Source organism: Leucopleurus acutus, assembly GCF_964270905.1.
Source record: "Leucopleurus acutus genome assembly, chromosome: 13".
Taxonomy (NCBI): Eukaryota; Metazoa; Chordata; class Mammalia; order Artiodactyla; family Delphinidae; genus Leucopleurus; species Leucopleurus acutus.
In genome coordinates, this window is record NC_139155.1 from 86,896,616 (window position 1) to 86,914,239 (window position 17,624).

Here is a 17,624-nt window from a genome sequence, read left to right on the forward strand (position 1 = left end):
TGCCGACACAGCAAGAATACGGCCATCAGTGAACCAGAAAACAGGTCCTCACCACTAAATCTGAAAGTGCCTTGGCTTTGAACTTCCCAGGCTCCAGAACTGGAGAACTAAATCTCCGTGTTAATAAGTCACATAGTATATGGTATTTGTTAGAGCATCCTGAACAGGCTAAGACAGTGGGGGTGACGCAGAGCAGCCTCGGTGGAATGGGGTACACAGAGGGGTCTCTGAGAGATGCTAAGCTTACAGGGACACCGCCAAACTCGCAAGGGGTGCTGGCACACCTGCCCAACTCTTGCCCTGCGGCCAGACACTATTTTTTATTCTCCTGGCCTGGAAACAAATCTGCCCTCTGCCCCAGAGGGAGACAGTATCGCCAGCTTCCAAGGCTGTTTGCATAGCATGAAAGGCTGGTGTCAGACACACAGAAACGCCAGAGTTAGCTCCCGACACAGAGGCAGCAGCTGTTTTGCTCAGCATGGATTCTCCAGGGCTCAGAGTGGCTGTATGATGCATGAACAAATGACAACCTGGGTCCAAGTTCCATTTCCTCCTCTTCTCACCTAGGCAGCACCTTGGGCAATGCACTTAAATTTTCTGTGCCTCAGTTTCCTCATCAGTAAAGTGGGGATAACAAGGGTGCTTATCCTAAAGGGGTTAGATGAGTATTAAAGGTTTAGAATGGCGCCTGATACACAGTAAGCCGTATGTAAGTGATAAAAGCTAAATATTACTGTCTGATGGTGAGGGATGGTGATGTTGATGATGACGATGATGATGATGATGATGAAAGCAGTATGGGGCGGCAGGTTCCAAGTCACCCTTTCCCCGCTGCTTTTTACTGTCCCCCGGCACCAGGCTATGCAGAAGATGCTGTTACACGTGGTGCTTCTTCTTAGCGCTTACATACCTGGGTCAGTTCATTCATTTTTATTCCATACTTGGCCCTCATTAGGCATTCAATTCTAGGACACCCCCCCGGGGGGCAACGGAAGCTCTACCATTTTTACCCTTCTCACGTAGCTCACACCTGTAGCACACTTCCTAGTCTACGGCAGGTGCTCAGAATAGGTGTTCAGTGAATGAACAAATGAATGAATGCACTTCTCTCTGGTTCCCAGAGCTGAACAGGGGCTACAACTGGACATGACCCAGCAGATTTCCACGCAACATAAAGAGCTTCCCAGCCGTCAGGCTGCCAACAGGTGAAATTGGCTGCCTCAGGAAGTGCTGAGCTCTGTCCTGGCTGGAAACAGGGAGCCGAGGCTGAGGCGTCACCTGTCAGGACAGGCACGGAGGGAGCACCTGCCAGAGGGATGGGAGCAGTGGGGACGCACAGCGAGGGCTCTGAGACCCACGGAGTCCCTTTCCTTGCGGACCATTTAACATCAGGGCCCCGGCCCTGCCACTTGTCATTGTCAAGGACTGAGAGACCTGGGCCCTTCGAGGACCTCTGAGGACCAAGTGCCCTTTCATAGGAAGCCTGGCTCTGCTGTGGGGACACTGAGAGCAGCTACAGTGTCTCCTGCTTCCTCATGCTTCCTCTCTCTTCTCTTCCCCTTCCTCCCCCTCTTCCTCTTCCTCTCTCTCCCCCTCTCCTCTCTTTTCTGTTCTCTTTTTTAAAAATTAAAAGAGAAAGAGCTCTCCCCTCAACTAAGCTGGAAGCGTGGGGCTTTTTTTTAATTTTTATTTATTTTTATGTAAAAAATTTTATTGAAGTAAAGTTGCTGTATAATATTACATAAGTTATAGGAATACAATATAGTGAGTCACAATTTTTAAAGGTTATCCTGCACTTATAGTTACTGTAAACTATTGGCTGTATTCCCCATGTTGTACGTACATCCTCAAGTCTGTCTTTTACACCTAATACTTTGTGCCTCCCACCTCTCATCCCTATGTTGCCTTTCCCCCAGACTGGCAACCACTAGTTTGTTCTCTGTACCTATGAGTCTGCTTCATTTTCGTTATATTCACTAGTTTGTTGTAGTTTTTTAGATTCCACATATAAGTGATATCATACTGTATTTGTCTTTCTCTGTCTGACTTACTTCACTTAGCATAATGCTGTCCAAGTCCATCCATGTTGCTACAAGTGGCAAAATGTCACTCTTTTCATGGCTGAGTAGTATTCCATTGTGTATATACACCACATCTTCTTTATCCATTCATCTGCTGATGGACACTTGGGTTGCTTCCATATCTCAGAAGTCTGGTGCTGGGCTTCCCTGGTGGCGCAGCGGTTGAGAGTCCGCCTGCCGATGCAGGGGACACAGGTTCGTGCCCCGGTCCGGGAAGATCCCACATGCTGCGGAGCGGCTGGACCCGTGAGCCATGGCCGCTGAGCCTGCGCGTCCGGAGCCTGTGCTCCGCAACAGGAGAGGCCACAGCAGTGAGAGGCCCGCGTACCGCAAAAAAAAAAAAAAAGAAGTCTGGTGCTTTTAACATTCAAGCCAATTCTGTGAGGGATGTGATGTCACTCCCATTTGGCAGGGCTCTGCATAGAGACACTTTCCTAGCCTTACACAGTTTAGAAAATGGAAATTCAGGCGTTTACCTGGATGTGTCGCACACCTGCGTGGGAATTGGAGTCCATCAGATCTGGGTTCAAATCTTGGTTTGAAAGCTCTGTGTCCTTACTTATTCTGTGTGAGCTGAAAAGGATTGCACTACAGATAGGACCGTTCTGAGGAACGGTGAACACTCAGTGCAGTGTGTATGCACAGGTCCACAGCTCTTTCCCCACCTAATCCACCTGTTTCCCATTCAGTGGACAGTGTTGAAGAGCAGAGACGTATCAAGGTGGTTCCTGACGATCGGTTTCCACCCTCCTGAGCTCCTCCCACCCTCTCTGATGGAGTGTTTCATGCTTGTCTACAGAATCCTGGAATGAATGCTCGCTGGTGCGTTAGGAGCCTGGCTTCCAAACCCTGGCTCTCCTGAGGCCGGGAAAGGACACGGGGCGCCTGTTTGTACCACCAAGAGGAGGCTTGCTCTGAGCCCTCAGCTGAGGAAACAAGAAAGGACAAAGAAATCCGGCCCAGTGAGGACACTTCCTCTCGCTAACGGCTTCGGCAGCCCCTCTGGGATCAGAACATCATCATCACCCGGGTGACACCATGTCGCCTGCAGTCTGGCACACACCCCCAGCGGGGTCCCTACAACTTGGGAGGCCAGGGGCAAGGAGGTGGACCTGTCAGATGATGCTTCAGCTCCCGTCTTTGAGCATTTATTCAGCGCTAGGTCACGCGCTGCGTGCTTCCCATCCACGATGAACAGTCACTGGGACTCTCTTGTTGGTCTGTTTCCCCACTGCCCCGCCTGCCCCGCAATATGCATACACTAGAATGAAATCTCCAGGAGACGCAGGATCTTTTTCTGTCGCTGCTGCGTCCCCAGTGCCTCCAACATCGCCTGAGTGTTGAGGCACTCAGTAGCTATGTTCTTGAAAGAACGCACGTTGCACGCAGTAGGCGGAGGGGGTCAGAGGCTCCCTGTCCCGCAGCTGGAGGATGCGGTCCCTCGCCACCAAGGCTGGGAATTGCGGAAAGTAAAAGGACAGCTGTCGCAGCTGCTTTGTAACACTTCGGTGCGCAAAGGCTCTGGGATTGAAGCTGTATTTCTACGAGGATGATGTTTCCATTGCCAGTGTGAACACAGTATTATTTCGTTCCCCACAGCCCTCGGTCCAGGGAGGCCACCTAAACGGACTTTAAGATGAAATTGCAGCCTTTAAACTGATTTCTCAAAGGATGTGGTTCATTTCAGCATCTTTACCCTCTCTTCGGGCAGCTTCCAAGACACCTAAGAACGGCTTTTTTTTTTTTCTAAATTGGAGGTCCCCTCAGAGTGCCTCAGCTAAATAGTTACGGACTCCGGTGCCTTTGATGTGAAAAATCCTGCCCCGGGCTCCCCCTCCCTCCATTGTAGCTGCGTCTGAAGGGGGAGAGAGCTGCTTGCCAGCAAGCATTCCTTTCTTACGATGGGTCAAAATGGTCAGTGAAACTGGAGGAAAAACACTGCTCCCCGGAGAACAGGGTGGGGAAATATTGTTTTGATCCTCCGTTGACTTTTCCATCCCCTACATTTTTTCCTGATATCTGATTCTCTTGCTGTGTCTGGTGATGGCTCCCCGGGGGGACATACGTTCATGGCATCTGCCTGCCTTTCAAGCCAGACCGCCTTGGTGTTAGAACACAAGGAACCGTTTAGAGGTGAAAGAGTTTGATGCAGCTTCCAGGTAACTTGAGGAAGGTGGGGACGTCTCCCGAAGCTGTGTCTCCAGGCACTGTTTGCTCCCAGAGTGCTGACGTCTGTCTGATGTGGGATAAACACCACTGTGTCCAGAGTGTTATGACGGAACGGAGATGATCTGGTCATTTCACCTCCTTTTACAAAAGGGGAAACTGAGGCCCAGGGCGGGGCCAGGGTCAACCAGGTGTCTTGGTCAGGGTTCTTGATTAGAAAGCAAGAGAAACCCGAATCTGGGACGCTTAAGCCAAAGGCAATGCATGACCCAGAACAGGAGGAGGTCGTGGGATCGGAAGAGGCAGAAGGACCAACTCGGGAATGGGCAAGAACCAGTGAAACACAGAGGACAGGCGATAGTAACCAGAGCAGGAACCCTGAGGCAGAGAGGTCAGCCAGAGTGAGCCATTCAGCCATTCCTTCCTTTTTCTCTTCTTTGCAACACTTGGCGGTCCAGTTCCCAGACGGGCGCGTCCACCTGGTTAAGCCATTGGCCACACAGCACTAGAACAATGGAGGATTCAGCCACTTCATCTGTAAAGTGGAGGCGGGGGAGTAATGACCAGAAATTAACCTCCCATCACAGCTCGGTACAGTAGGAGAAGGCTGATTCTCCAAGAGGACGCTGCCATGCTATTAAGTCATATTAAATTGGGTGGATGCTGGGGAGCTCGGAAAGGAGGAGTAGCCACTACCTCAGGACTATGGCCATCTCTTGATTCCCGTCACACTGGGCTGCCTGCTGTGTAGGTTGCGAGGCGATGGGGTGCATGGCTTGAAGAATCTGCTTTCCCCCTACACTTAGCATGACAGCCCCATCGGACTTCAACGTCACCACTCACGAGCTCTTCCGACTGAAAGCCATTCGTTAACATTGATTGAGTCAAATGCTTTGTCATCCCCATGGTCCAAGTCACTTGTATGACTGAAGATTCGACTTTTTTGGATGGAGGTAGTTCTTTTCAGCTCGTCTATTTTCTATTAAGGACACTTTCAGGGCACTTAATAGAGCCTTTCCCTAAACTGGAAATGCCAAGTGGTGCAAGTCGTGTCGAGTTGCGACGGGATTGTTTGGCCAGGAGGCTTGGCCCCGTGCCTGTCCTTAGGACACTGAAGGGCCTCTGGAAACTAAAAAGAAGGTTCGTACGGGTAATCCGGGCTACCCCTTGATTCCTAGGGAGTATTGACTTCCCCACTGAGCAGTGACAGATTGCAGATTCTGGAGGGATTACCGAAGCTCTGCATTTCAACAGTCCACCTCTAGAAGTGAGTTTCCTTCTCACCACCATTTCTTCGGCTTATTTTAGCTTCCCCGAATCAGCTTAACCAGTTGGACGTGTCTTTTGGGGATACTGCCGATAACTGTCGCTAGGAAAGAGTAAAGGTTAGTTTCCCGATGACCGGCTGATGCAAATAGCAGTGTTATCCGAGGATCGTGAAGCTGCGACAGAGGAATCTATGCATTCGACTAATAAAGATTTATTCATCTCTTCCTGCGTTACCAGGCACTATTCTTGGCATGGTGGCGGGAAGGGGGTTGCAGCAGAGACCAAGATGGCACAAGTGTCTCATCTCAAGAAACTTCCGTCTTAGTGGGGAAGACAGAAACTGAGCAAAGGAACACCAAACGATATCTTCACTAGTGATAATGCAATAATGACAATCTAGCCATACGATTGTTTTTGGAAGTGGGTATTGGAGAATGTCTACTTGAGTTACGTGTTCAGGTGTTTGAAGGTGTTGGCTTCTATGCTAAGTGACAAGAGGGAGACCATGCAGACAGCAGGCAGGGGGAACGCAAAGACAAAAGTGGGAATGAGCTTGGCGTGTTTGTGTAGACAAGAGTCCCAGTGCAGCCGGAGCATAGCGATCAAGGGAGAGAACGCAAAACAGGAGATCAGAGGGGAGGATGGGTGCAACGAGAGGATCTCAGGTTGTGTTCTAATTGCGACAGGAAGCCGGGCAGACTTTTAAGGATGCACATGTCCTGAGGAGGTATGTATTATGCAGAGACCCCCTCTGACTCCTGGGAAGAGGACAGATGGTAGAGAGACAAGAGTAGAATCTGGGAGAACAGGCAACCACAATGGTCCAGGAGAAAGATGAAGAGGGCTTGAAGATGAAAGATGAAGAGTAAAGAGACGGAGAGGTGAACTGACTCAAGATATACTTGGAAGTAAATTCATTTGTATCATTTTTTAGATTCCACATGTAAGTGATATCATATGATATTCGTCTTTCTCTGTCTGACTTACTTCACTTAGTATGATCATGTCTAGGTCCATCCATGTTGCACAAAACAGAAACAGACTCACAGACTTAGAAGACAAACTTGTGTTTACCAAAGGGGAGAGGTGGGGAGAGGGATAAATTAGGAGGTTGGGATTATCATACACACGCTACTCTATATAAAATAGATAAGCAACAAGGACCTACTGTAGAGCCCAGGGAGCTCTGCTCAGTACTCTGTAATGACCTATGTGGGGAAAGAATCTGGAAAAGAAGAGATATACGTATACGTATAACTGACTCACTTGGCTGTACACCCGAAACTAACACGACATTGTAAACCAACTATATTCCAATATAAAATTTAAAAACTGATTTGGTGAAAAAATAAAATAAAACGGCAAAAAAGAGAGAGAGATTTGGAGGCAGAGCCAACAGGACTGGCTGAAGGAGTGGGTGGGGAGGGAAGGTGGGGAAGAGAGAAATCAACCCTTGTTTTTAGCTGTTGGGCTTCAAGGCTGGGGGGCATGATGGTACCCCTTACCCCAGTGGGAAAGACCAATGACCCAAGGATGAGAATATAAGCAATAAGGCCTGTTTAAAGAACTAGAACCCTCAGTATAAAGCAGCGCGTTCCTCCTTTTTTTCACTGTTGTGGCTCCTCCCGTTGCGGAGCACAGGCTCCGGACGCGCAGGCCCAGCGGCCATGGCTCACGGGCCCAGCCGCTCCGCGGCATGTGGGATCTTCCCGGACCGGGGCACGAACCCGCGCCCCCTGCATCGGCAGGCGGACTCTCAACCACTGCGCCACCAGGGAAGCCCCCGCGTGTTGCTCCTTTCAATCCACCTTCTAAGTGGCCAAAGAAGCTGCATCACACTGACCCATCTCTCTCCATTCTGCCCCATCCACTCCATCGGAAGTACTGAGGGGTTCCTCTCTCCCTACCTGCCGGCGCCCCACTCCACGCTGCCGCCCGGTCCAAGCCGCCATGCCTCTCCTCTGAGGTTATGCGCCCGCCCCCTCGCTGCCCCTCCGGAGCCACTCTGCCCGCGGAAGCCAGAGGGGTCTTTCTCGAATGCAAGTCTAATGAACGCTTTTACGCCAGTAGCACCCCGAGTCCTTCAGCTAAAGCTCCACCGTGCTCCGGGGTCTTGCCCTGACTGCTCTCCAGCCTCAGCTCCCACACGGGGTCTCCAGCTCTCTTGAGACCCAGCTGGGGGCCGAGCCAAGGGGAACAGCTGCCCTCCCGACTATATCCACGCAACAGGATGCCTTCCTGGTTTGTTTTTGTATTTTTCCTTTAAGAGAAAACGTCAACCTGACAGTTATTAACTGTTTTTAAAAATGTTAGAGGGATGAGTATGAAAGACTCTGATCACCGCCCCCAGCACCAAGCCGCGCCGCAGGGTGCCGGCCCCGCCCCGTCCTTTCCAGCCTCAAGTTTGCTGCCCGGATGTTAGGATGTGTCTGTAACCAGGCTCATTGAGCTCCAGCTGGTCTTCTCTGGGTCCTCAGAAGGTCTCCACCCACGACAACCCCTCTTCCTAAATTCCCTTGCCTCTTCATCCTCTGGCTTACATCCACTCAGAGTTCAGGTCTGAGCTCAGAAGTCCCCGTTTTAGGGAAGCCTTTTCTCACCCTCGTGGCTGAGTTATCCTGATTTCAGGGCTCGCACTTAATTGTCTTCATATCCAGGCTTTTAGTGGGTGCGCGTTAAACATCTGTGGGATGATCATGGACGTTGTGGTCCTGGCAGAGCGAGACAGTGTGTGGACTCCCCGCTGCACGTGGGGCTGGTGTTGTTTGTGTGGACATGATGCTGGGAGTGTGTGCCAGCTGTTTGCCGATTTGGTCTCAAGTCTACTCCCTGCCATTCCCTTGCTCTGTGGTCGGTCGCTCCAAACTGTGTTTGCCAGGATCCCTCAGCAACTGAATTATGGTGATGTTTAGCCAGCGGGAGGCGCTGGTGAGAGATTGAAATAGGATGGAGGAAAGAAGTCGGGATATTTGCTGCCCTCTCTGCTTCAGATGGTGTCGCAGGCAGTGGGTCCTACGTCTTCTTGGTTCTTTTCCTACTGGGCAGCTCTTGACTGCAGCCCTCCCCCAGTGACGTAGCTCCTGGGGTCACCAGCCCTGCCCTTTGTCCCCTGACCCCGGAGGAGCATCTTCCTCCCATTGATAATCTCTGGTTCCCTCACCATCCCGTGTGCCCGCTCCGCCCCTCCAAAGCCTTTGTAAGTAAAATTAAATCTCCTCTAGAGAACTGCCTGGTGCAGGCTCCGTTTTCTGACTGCTGACCACAGTACAAGCAGCATCCGGAAGACGGATGCTTTCTAGGGTCTGGTGGGTGGAGCTTCCCACAGCACTGGGGAACCCGACACAGAGACGAAGGGCCTGGATGCTGGAGCCTGCCTCTGCATTTATGCTCTGGATGGGGCTGTCGTCTTGGTGCTGCTGAGTTTGGTACAAGAATAAGGTCTCTGTATTTGAAATCATTCCCTTAAACGAAGAATAAGAAGCAGTTCTCTCTTTTCCCCAGTTTTATTGGGATATAATTGACATAAAGCACTGTAGAAGTTTAGGGTGTACAGCATAATGGTTTGACTTACATACATCATGAAACGATGCCCACAACAGGTTTACTGAACATCCGTCATGTCATAGAGAAACAACATTGAAGAAATAGAAATACATATATATATTCCTTGATGAGAACTCTTAGGGTTTACTTTTTGAACAACTTTCATTTATAACCTGCAGCAGTGTTCTTAATCTTTATCACACTGTACATTACATCCTAGTATTTATTTATAACTGGAAGTTTGTTGACTACATTTATCCAGTTGCCCTCCCCCAGCCCCTGGAAAACAGTTCTTCTTAACCCTGGCTTCACAAGGGGATACCCTCGGAAGCTTTATCAGGGAAAAAAAAAAAAAAAAAAAAAGACATCCGACCCACCACAGACCAGCTGAATCTGAAGGGGAGAGAGGAAGGTGTTTCTGTTTTATATTTTGTTATTTGTGTTTTGCGGTACACGGGCCTCTCACTGTTGTGGCCTCTCCCGTTGCTGAGCACAGGCTGCGGACACGCAGGCTCAGTGGCCATGGCTCACGGGCCCAGCCGCTCCGCGGCATGTGGGATCTTCCCGGACCGGGGCACGATCCCCCGTCCCCTGCATCGGCAGGCGGGCTCCCAACCACTCTGCCACCAGGGAAGCCCGAGGAAGGTGTTTCTGAAAAAGCATTGGTGCTTTGCACGACAAGTTATTCTGTCGTGCAGCTGGGGTTGAGGGCATTAACTAGAAGGATAGAGGTTGCCCGTGTAAATTCTCCCAGGATGAGAATGGGATGGACCCCCAAATCCAGAGAGAAGTGGTAGAGCAAGAATTAGACTGCTTTGTCAACTCAGGCAGAACCCCACCCCCGGCTTGGAAGACGCCAGGGCAGCCGGATGCTGCAGAGGGGAACAGGGGACCAGAGCAAAGCAGCCCCAGGACATGCTGCATCTGCATTCACTCTGGTCACTCTCCTCCCTGTGAGTGTTTTTAGGCAAATAAATGGGAAACTAATAACAGGTGGTGGGAATTCTGGTGGAGGTCTGTGACCCACTGTTGGCCACAGTGCATTCACTTCTGTATCTCAAGTACCAAAGCGCACGCCTGGCACAAAACAGGGTAAGTGTTTGATGGATGGATGAATGGCGGGTGCTGAGCAGAGCACGCGTCTATTTTCTATTTTAGAGTAAAACTTTCCTTTATCCCCTCCAGTCCTTCTAGTCTTAGTGGTTCGCGCTGCCACAGAGACCCTCAACTCATCAATTACAGACATTAACTGTAAATTATACTTTTGCATAGTTAATTCAGCCTCTTCATTATGTATTTAGTGGTACTCAGCAGGCTTAAAATTCAACAGCAAGCTTTGGAGCACATCCAGTTTCTGTCTTCTGTGATATTTGGAAAAGGCGAAGTTTTCGTAGTGGACCTTGGGGCATGTCTTTCCTGGAAGATCTCCAGTGGGCTCTGCTTTTCGCTTCTCCCTTGGAAGGAGTTCAACCCTTCTGGAAAGGCTGATAGCTTCAAAGGCTGCATCTGTCCTCCTGTCCAACTGAGCGGGGAACTCCTTCTCCCTTCTTGAGCCGAAATGAATATTAACCTGACTAGTGGAAGGAAAGAAGAATGTGAACATCAGGGGACCCGGCTCCTGGAGCATCACTCATTCATTATTCATTCGACAAATATTTACTGAGCATCTCCCGAGGGTCAGCGCTGTGACGTATCACGAGAATATCACAGTGAACAGTGCGGTGTCCTTGCTCTCATGGAGCTCTCAGGGAGAAAAAGGGGAGGGGGCAGATGGCGAACGACCCAATGCCTATAAACGTATAATGTGTGATGATGTGGATAAAGTGGCTGGCTGAGCCACGGATAACAGGGTGAATGTAGTCATGGGTGAACCGCAGTGATATCTGGGGGTGAAGCGAGTGCAAAGGCAGTGAGGTAGAGGGAAGCTTGGTGGTTTTGAGTAGAATAAACGAGGGAGAAAATGGTAGAGAAGGAAACTGGTACAATAGTGGAGACAGGGACATTGTATCATCAGGAACTGGGAGATGAAAGCATTGCTAATTCCGGGGCCAGGCTCAGAACGGACCCTCAAAAAACACTTTCTCTGCCGTGTTCAAGTTCCACTAACAAAGGTCGTGGGTGTGTTTCCAACCTACAAATCCAGTGTGCAGGCCATATATATGCAGCTCTATTCCTTTATCTGTCAGTGCTTTCAAGGTCTGCCTTAAGCCCCCATTCTACTTGGTAGTAGAAAAGTTCATCGGGTTGATTTCAAGTTCGCTAAGGCATTTCAGGTTTAAACTCGGTTGATTCAGTCTTTCGAGCTCTGCCCCGTTTTCTTCAAAATTGACCCAGGTGGGAAGGATGATAACTTTGGATGGGGGCTGGGGGGACCTTGGGTCTTCAGATAATCTGGCTCATGGCTCATCCACAGGCATGTCATCCAGTGCTAAGGTGTGGTCATGGTTCGGCGCTAACGTTCATGAGGTTTCCGTGTTTCTACCTGGTCTCTGAGTGCACCATCCATGACGTCTTTCCCTGCAAGAGAAAGACCGCAGGAGACTAACTTCAGTAGCCTTCCCTGGAACTAGGTGAAAATTCCATTGCTTTCCTGTACCACTCAGGCCTTAGGAGAGACTGGGCAGTGGAGTGAGCTCCCTCTCCAGCCCTCCCTGCCCCTGGCATCTTGAGATAATCCTATTAGACCTCTGCCATATTCTGCTGGCAAAGTGCATGGGAGACTCTAAGATCCCTTAGGAATCAAGTGAAAGACTTGTATCAGTCAGAGACATCATCTCTTTATCCATTGCTGTGTAACAAACTGTCCCAAGCTTGCTATCTTCAAATAACTATTATTTCTCAATAAATGGGAATTTCCTGGGCAATCCCTCTGTAGGTTTTTCCTAGGCACTCTTACGGAGCTGTATTTATCTGGTACGATAGTTTGGAGCCAGGATGGCTGGGCCTCACTCTCTCCACATGATCTTGCCTCTGGGCATCTTCATGATCCAGTTGGATCTGAGGGATGAGCTCAATGCTTTCCCTCTGTGTTAGCTGTCACCAATTTGCGCAGCTATGTACCAGGCTCCTAGAGTGAGTTAAGCGTGTACATTTATCTCCCTAAATATGCACAAGACCCTGAAAGAGCAGAACATATGTCCCCATTTCAGAGATGAGTAAACTGAGGTATTGAAAGCCTGAGTAACATGAGTAATGTCTCGAGGGTAAATGTGAGGTTCGTATCCAGAGCTTTGACTCAGAAAACATGTGCTCACACCCATCCACCACGCTGAAGAAAGGAAAATAAGTGACAGGACCTGGTCTAGTCAAAGTCAGGGTCAGAGCTGGAGGCACACTCTGCCTGGGAGGGATGCTTAGATCAGGATCCAGCGGCCTTGGGTAAGGTCTTGTTTTTGCCCACCTGCTGTGTTCCGCCAATCCCAGGACACACGGCCTTAGGAGCAGAAAGATGTCCAAGTCCTGCCAGGTTATGGAACAGGAGAAATGCTGCAGCCAGAGCCACCACTTGATGAATAGCTGTTTTGGTATGCGTTCGGCTTTCCACATATTACACCTTTTATCCTTCCAACAGCCTCATAAGGGTGGCTGATCACAGATCCAGGAACCGATTCTTCTACAGGGAAAGTTAGTGGTCCTTCAACTTTGCTGCATATTAGAATCACCTGGGGAGCCCTTAAGAATCCCAGTTCCCAGGTCCCTCTCCAGGCCAGTGGATGAAGATCCCTCGTGTGGGACCCAGACCTCAGAATTTGTTAAAGCCCTTCCACCAAATAATTCCAGATAAGTCATCAGACTTGAGGACGAACGGGGTACGTAAGCAGCTTGCTCCAGATTACAGCCCCACTAGAGAGCAGAGTCAGAATTCACACCCGAGTGTGTCTATTTCAGAGCCCACGGTTGGAATGCCTACCCAATACAATTGCTGCATGGACACTAGAAAGAGAAAAAGAAGAATCATCAAAAGCAAAATGCTTGGTGATCACAGAGAGAGAGCCTTTTTGGTATGGCAGTAATGTTCGACCTTGGCCACACATTAAAATCACCTGAGCTTTAAAAATACTAACATCTGAGTGACACCTCTTGAGATTCTGATTCCAATGGTCCAGGGTAGACGCAGGTATCCATAGTTTTTTTTTTTTTTTTAGTCTCCCCAGGTGAGAACATCCAGCCAAGGTTGAGAGTCCCCGCTTTGTAGAAAGGGAAGGCTCAGGTTACTTCCTTAAGGGTTGCAGTTCACCTTTGAACCAATGTCATTGGCATCAATATTATTTGCGTAAAGTTCTCTCTTTCCTCATCCTTCCACATTTACCTGCTCCTATAAATTTTTAGGCTTTGGGAACTGGGATAGCGAGAAGGGAAAAAAAAATTAAGTCTGAGCTCAATCTAGCCCAAGTGTGTCTGGAAACAGGGCAACCTGCGAAGGCTTTTCTCCATCCTCTGTCCTTCACCGTTATCCTGCATCCTGAATTCTGCCCTGCGTGTTGATTGCAGACAGCAGGAATGGAAGAGATGACTCTCTCCATAAGAGACCAGATCCCTTCTCACTGTCCTGACATATTGGATTAGGCGATGTTAGCTCAGCTCAGCCAATCTGATATCCCCACTCAGCACTTTGAACGTGGGATCAGTGGTGCAAAGCGTCAAGGACAGTAGAAAATTCGTTTTGGCATCAGCAGTGGTGTCCCGTCTAGAACGGGTTTTGTCCCACTTTCCTTTGTTCCCGCCTATTCTCTGTGTCTTTTCCTCCACACTTCCTAGTAATTTTGAGGCACGTGTTACGTTCCCTTTTCTTTATCGGTCAGCTCAAGGTGTTTTCTGTTGCTTGGAACTTGCAGCTCAAACCGATATGCTGCAGCACCGTGGAGAGCACCCAGAGATCATCAGGGCATTCCTGTGGATGGTGGGGTCAATGGGACTATCTAATAAAGCCTTTCCCAGAGGAGATGTGTGTGTCCTTTGCCTTCATGAAATACACATGAAGTAAAATGAATCAGACGAAGCCTGGGCCAAATTCTTCTGCTTCCCTGTTATAAGGCTGATCTCTTCATTCTGTTAGTCTCATTTCTTTCTGCAGGCGGTAAGCTGTCATCAGTGTCTGACTTGGGAGCTGAAATCCCTTACACTCCACGGTGGGGAGGTAAAGCCCTTTTGGCTTCTTAAGATACACCGAGACCTCATTTTCTTACAAGATGGAGTGCAACACCTAAGAGGTTTGATAAATTGGGTTTCCAAAGTCCAAACTTTATTGTGACTATTGGGGGAATTTATTTGCTTTTGGGTAAGAGCTTTTTTTAAGCCAATTTTGAACATTTCTTTTGAGAGTTACTGCCATAAATCTACACTATTGATTTAGCAAGTAGTGGTTCTTGGGCTCTCTCTGGAGTCACTCAAGTGTTTAAATTCCTCTATTTATCACTCCAAAGATATCACAAGCCCCATATAGGCTGGCACGGAGGGTTCTTGGTCCCTTCAAGGCAAAGGCTTAACAGAGATTTCAGTTGGCTCAGAGGGAGTAGGAAAGCACTGGCCACAGACAGAATTGCAGACAGGTTTCTTCTTTTCTTGGTCCCCATCTGCTAGCATAATGTGTCATACCATGGTATTGTGTCTGACAGGAGCAGCCATCAAGTAAATGCACTGTATACAAATCTGAACAGATCCCAGTTCCTGATGAGCAGCAGGGAATTGGCATCTATACTCTGGCTTGTTCTCCGGGAGCTCCTGGACCAGCCCTAAAGGGGCACGTTTAAAAGGTGGCTTTTGACCAAGTCTAAAGTCACAGAGGATGAACATAGTGTCAAGTCCTGCTAAAAACAGGAAGAGCTCACATTTATTAACCTTTGGTCGTGCCAAGTTCTGTTCTAAGCGCCTGAGACCTATGTGATCATTTATTTAATCCTCGTATCAACTCCATGAAATGGGAAGGAGTTGAGTTCCCACTTGGCAACTAGGGAAAAAAGGGCAGAGCTGCCCAAAGTAACCCAGCCGGTAACGGCTGATGCCGGGACGTGAGCTCAGGAGGTCTGCTTGGAAGGTGACAGCAGATGAGTCATGACACTGGCTGTGTTCCCCTGAAAGAGTCACGGGTCCTCTTCTTGCTTCTACCCACTAACCTCCCTCCTGCCCTTTACCACTTCCTTTCTGTTTCATTCTTTAATGAAATACTTCTTGGATGCCCAATATTCCCAACATGTAACACTGGATCTGTGCAGCAGGAGTGAGATGGAGGAAAGGGCTGTGTCAAGGACCAGTGCCAGCCCCAAAGCCAGCACTGTCACACCCCCCGGGTACACTAGGGGTCCCATGGACCACAGTTTGGAAATCACCACACTGCACTGTCTTTAGGGCAGGAGTCTTCCACCTTAAAGAAGGGGGTAGGTCGAAGGCACATTGTAAAACCTCTAGCATTATTCTCCCTGTAGGCATCCTTTAGGGGCCACGACGGGATCTTTGGGTAACTGGATTTTTGCCACGTGCAGTACTAGGGAAAGGGAATTCTTTGTTGAAGAGGGTCAGATAAGCAACAGCTACGTCTCCAGCGAGCACAGCCAAGTAGCCAGCTCTGCTGCAGATAAGGAGGTACCAAGGGAGGGTGTTAGTCCTGAGAGGGCAAGATTAAACCCCCTGAAATGAGGGAAGTCATGAGCCGAGTGCAGGGAGAGGCTGGCCAGAGCATGCAGGAGGGATGTCCGGAAGTTGAGTTAAGCAGACCCCGATCCCTCCAGGCCTTAGCTGCTGGGCCAAGAAGGCTTAGTTTGGAAACACTCCAGATTCCAGACACGTCTCCCTCATTTTCCAAGACAAATAATTCACTCTTGATCTTGCACAGCCCATGGCTTGAGGTTCCAGACGCTGAAATCGTTTTCCCTCCCAGAGGGATACGCAGCAGCTCATAAATCGCTCTCCTCCGGGCTCCACTTCCAGCCCGGAGTACCGGAAGGAAGATTCATGAGTGCCGGTGCTTTGGCTGGTGCAGCGACCTTGCTGTTACGTCCCGCCCCAGCCCTCTGAACGGGCCTGAGGGTAACAGAGTGAGAAATTAGCGTTCTGGTTACTGGGCAAGACCTGAAGATTGAGCGGGTGCATCTTTAACTGATAATCCCCACAGCAAAGGGAAGAGCTTCTCCGTGACGCTTCACAGTGGTACCAGCACATGCTTGGGACGCAGTGTTAACATCGCTGGTGTTTCTTTCTTGATGTGCTGTGGAAAATCCCCCTCAGTTCACCTGACATCAGGTGACCTTCCCAGAAGCTGCCAGCCGAGAGAGTGCTAACTGTTGGCCCACCACTTACTTAATATTTAGCCTACAGGCAAAGGGTATTGGGGGCCCCTCAGCCTGGCCTCCAGATCCTCCCTGGCCCACCTTACAAACCCAGCTGTATGCCTGGGATGCCCTTCCTTGTTGCCTCCACCAATATTGATTCTTTCGATTCAGTAGTTCCAGAAAGCTTCTCCCATTTTCCCTTCTCTGACCTCCTAAAAACAAGGGCTGGCCAACTTCTTCAGTAAAGGTCCAGTTAGTGAATACCTTTGCAGGTGTTACATTACCTGACGTAATTATTCAACCATATTCTTGTATGTAACACGAAAACAGCCAGAGAAAAAAACATAAACAAGTGGGCAGGGCTGTGGTCCAGTGAGACTGTTTACGTAAAACAGGTAGCAGGCTGCATTTGGCTGACAGACCACAGTTTGCCATCTCTGCTCTAAGGAGACTTGCTTGGTGTCTTGTAATTTCATACTCGACCCCCAACTAAATTAGAGGAGAATGCCGTCGAGAGCACAGGGCTGGGAATTGGGAGGGGCTGCGTTCAGCTTGCTTCTGCCACTAACGAGCTCTGTGGTGGAGAACAAGCAATTTTCCCTTCCTGGGCTTTCGTTTTGTCATCCGAAAAATGAGATGTTTGGACTGTCGGTCATTCCCCAAGCATCAGAATTGCTGGGGCAAGCTTGCTTTTAAAAAATACATATGTCTGGGCCCACTTCAAATACAGGGTAGTGGTCAGATTTCTTAGTTGCAGACATCAGAGTCCCTTTAGCTAACTAGCCCTTCTAAAGAGAAGAGTTTTCCTTAAGGGATACTGGACAATTCCAGGAATCTCTAGGAGAGCTGTTGAATTGAATGTGTTTATTACACAGCCAGGGACAGGGCAGACAGGGAAGAAATACAGGCAAGAAAAATGACCAACTCTGCAGTGGACCTTTGCACTGGAAACATCACTTGGCATGATAATACAGGGGCCTGGATGACAGAACCACCACAGCTGCCCCGGAAGAACCCAGACCACGATGCTTGTCAGAAAAATCCTAATTTCCTTCCCCACTGCCGCTTCATAACCCACTTCTACATCTAAGTACCAGTAGAGTGGCTCTGACAAGTGGAAACTTGGCTTTAGGCCTGCAGGTAGCTTCAAGGGAGTCTAGAAAGGTCATTTCATGCTTCTCAGCTTCTGTAGGAGGATAAGCTAGGAAGGGGTTGAAAGACGTTGATTTAGCTGCTTACAATACCTACCACACAAACGACGCTGAACTTCAAGGGGGTCCACTGAGTTCCAAGGTCATCC

General features: G+C 49.3%; 1 protein-coding gene across 1 annotated transcript in view; it reads left to right on the plus strand.

Moving 5' to 3' along the window:
- The window catches only part of TMEM132C (transmembrane protein 132C), a gene marked incomplete at both ends in the record, with an annotated part of 367,991 nt that overhangs the window by 278,630 nt on the left and 71,737 nt on the right, over positions 1–17,624 (plus strand). The window lies entirely within an intron of this gene.